Source organism: Lepisma saccharinum, chromosome 15 (assembly GCF_977018435.1).
Source record: "Lepisma saccharinum chromosome 15, izLepSacc3.1, whole genome shotgun sequence".
NCBI classification, from domain to species: Eukaryota; Metazoa; Arthropoda; class Insecta; order Zygentoma; family Lepismatidae; genus Lepisma; species Lepisma saccharinum.
The window spans coordinates 17990957-17994455 of NC_139243.1; positions in this window are offsets into that span (position 1 = coordinate 17990957).

Genomic DNA, 3499 nt, shown 5'->3' on the forward strand with positions numbered 1-3499 from the left:
ATCGAACTCTAGTCGCGTGATCGCGCGGTTGCAATTCATGAACCACTGTAATTTTGTAGGGTTTTAATCTAAGTAATTTAGTGGCATTTCGTGCTGAGGATTTTGAAATGCCTGTTTCCTGAGCAAGCCGACGGAGGGATTTTTTTGGAGTATGTTCAAGTCGTTCACCAATTTCGTCTAGCTTTTCTTCCGTAAGAACACGTCGTCTGGAAACACGTTTCTTAGGTTCAAGAGATCCTGTCTCTCGTAATCTTTTAACGAGGTTGTAAACAGTATGTCTGTCCGGAACAGGATTGCCAGGAAATTTTCTTGCGAATCGCCTGACTACTTTTCTGCAAGAGTTCGTTTTCACGTAAGTAACGTACATAAAAACTCTTTGTTCAAGACTATATTTGTTTGGCGGCATAACTAATAACCCAATAACACAGTATAAACAACACGAGTACTGATAAACGCAAACCAAAGTGAACACGTCTAAACAACTGGTAGCCGACAGCTGTCGCATTCGCGTAGTATCGAGAGGCTTCTCGCGGCTTACCACTACTCCGATAAGCCGCTGACGCTCTTGCGACATCTGAGGAATTTCGCTTCTAGCGTCGGCTCTATAGACACTGGATGGACCAAATTTTGAGGGAAGCACAACAAAAGACTACTCTATGAGGATATGTAATGCTCCTGCCGCAACTTTGAAAAAAAAAAAATATGGAAATTACGACGTTCAGAAATTTTGCGTAATTACGGGGAAAATAGAACTTTGGGATTTGGCCCCCGTTTCCCCCTGGACTCACAATTGTCGGAATTTACATAAAATGTTGCTTTTTGTTCATTCTTACATTTAGAATTTAAATTTCTTAAAAAGATGCAGTTGTTGAGCAGTTATAGCCTTTTATATTCAGTTTATCCCATAGTAGCAAAAGGGGAAAAGTGCTTATTTCAAATGGCGCTCTCAGAAAGAAAAACGCACACAGTGTATGATCGCTACTTTACTTCAAAAATATTCACACGTTAAAATTAAGTGACACTGTTAAATAATTCGTTTATCTGCGCTTTCGTTTTGCATAATAATGTATACGTAACCTCCCCCCTCGAAAATCTTGGGCACGCCACTGACTCTAGTGTTCAAAAGGATTAATCTTGTGTTATCTGCAAAATAAGAGTCACGGTTTTGTTTATTCGAAGGCAAGACAAGAATGAAAAATTGAATCCTTTATGTTGGATGAGTCATTGCTGTCAGAAGCGATATGGGCAGAAATAAAGTGCCAGAAATATTTGTATTTTAGAGGACACCTTTTCCAGCATCCTTGCGGCAAGGTACGTGCTTATTTAAGTTGTAATTGTAACTATAATTGTGAAAAGTGGAAACATTACAAAACAAGCGGTTTGTGTAACGGGCTATCTGTTACGCAATTTGCCGGCACCTGATGCATGACAAGGCCGGTAAGCGGCCGACGCTTTTGCGGTGGCATGCTGCAATAACCTCCCTGTACATGAATCAACGAGTTAAAGTGAGAACAGGAGATGAAATGACAGAAGGCTGTGAAATTGGAAGAGGAGTACGACAAGGATGCTGCCTATCGCCTACTTTGTTTAATATCTATTTAGAAGATATAGTGAAAACTTGTTTCCAGGGCACAGGATGTGTCAAATTGGGAGGAAGAAGAATAAACTGCATAAGATTTGCTGATGACATGGCATTATTCGCTGAGGATGAAATAACCATAAATAGTATGTTAGAAGAGTTAAACAGCAGATGTGAGCAGTATGGAATGAAGATTAATGTAAAGAAGACAAAGGCAATGGTTATAGGACGGAAACCAAGGAATATTAATGTGAGAGCAAACAGTGAAAGAAACCAGCAAGTGGATAGCTTCAAGTACCTCGGATGCACTATAAGCAGTGACATGAGCTGCAACCAAGAAGTGAAAATGAGAATCGCAATAGCAAAAGAAGCTTTTAACAGAAGAAAAAATGTTTTTTGTGGACCCATGGACATAGGTCTAAGGAAGAGATTAGTGAAATGTTTTGTGTGGAGTGTAGCACTATATGGTGCAGAAACCTGGACGTTGAGAAGAAATGAAGAGAAACGACTCGAAGCTTTTGAAATGTGGACATGGCGAAAAATGGAGCGTGTAAAATGGACAGACAAGGTAAGAAACGAAGCCGTACTGAAAACAGTTGGTGAAAAAAGATCTATACTGGAGACCATCGAGAAGAGGAAAAGAAACTGGTTAGGACACTGTCTAAGAAGAAACTGCCTGCTAAGAGATGCCTTGGAGGGAATGGTTGAAGGAAGAAAAGTCCGTGGAAGAAAGAGATATCAGCTTATGGATGATATTAAATTAACTGGGTCGTATGCTATTACGAAGCGTAAGGCAGAGAACAGGGAAAGCTGGAGATTGCAGTGAAAAACCTGCCAATTAGGCAGAAAACAATGAATGAATGAATATAGAGGTGTATCTGTTAAATACTGTTTAATTGCTCTCAGTTTCTTGTAAGTTTCTGTAATTTGTTTGATGTGTGTGGGAAGTTTGTTATGGTATTTTATTCCTGCAACATGAGGTGATTTGTCTGAAAGAACAAATTTGCCAGGGACGGCGACAGCGGTGGGCATGGGTGGGCTGAAACAAAAATTGTGATCAAATGAATACTTCCATGATTAAAAGCAGCTAGTAGGCTTAGGAAGCTCCGGATAGGGACAGATGGAAGGCTTGTGTTGCTGCAGCCATAAACCTTCGGGTTTAAATATGCTAGAGAGTATAATAAAAAGTAATGTAAAGTGCTCCCCTATGCTTTGCACCATGCCATGAAGGCGTATAGGGGGTGTGGAGTTTGGACCCCATACATTCTTGATCTCGGCCGAAGCTGGAGGTGATGTGATCAGAGTATAATATAGTTTTAATTAGCTCTGCATTGAAATTCCAGAAGTGTCCCTTTTTTTATTTCATTACAATTTTTATAATATACCTGTCATCTTCAAATATCAATATGGTATGCGAAATAGCAACTTTATATTCGTTGTACTAATAAGTAGGAATCACAATAATCACTACAATACCTAAGTAAATAAATTTTAATAAACCAGTTATGTATGGAAAAAGCTACAGAATTTTTCAATTGCTAATCACTGGCTTATCCTATTTAGAAATCTTCGTTCCACACATAAATTTTGCCACATGAAGCTGAAAATGTCAACAGAATCTGTAGATGCAGCTGAAGTAAAGAAAAAAGTTATGTCATGAAGCATCCAGAAGACGATTTTGTTAAGTTTGTTTTTAAGCCCACTTTTATGCTCAGATAGGCTAATTGGGACTAAACCTACAGTTTAACGTGTAGTTCGAACCAGTGTGCATTGTGCTTCCACCAGAGGAGGGGGGAGTCGAACAGGACCTCTTCATTTTTAATGCGACAGCGTTATGCCATTGGGGAATAAATATACAGAAAGAACTCGCACCAAACGTGTCATTTTATCACCACAGAAGATGCATCCATTTTAAGAGGG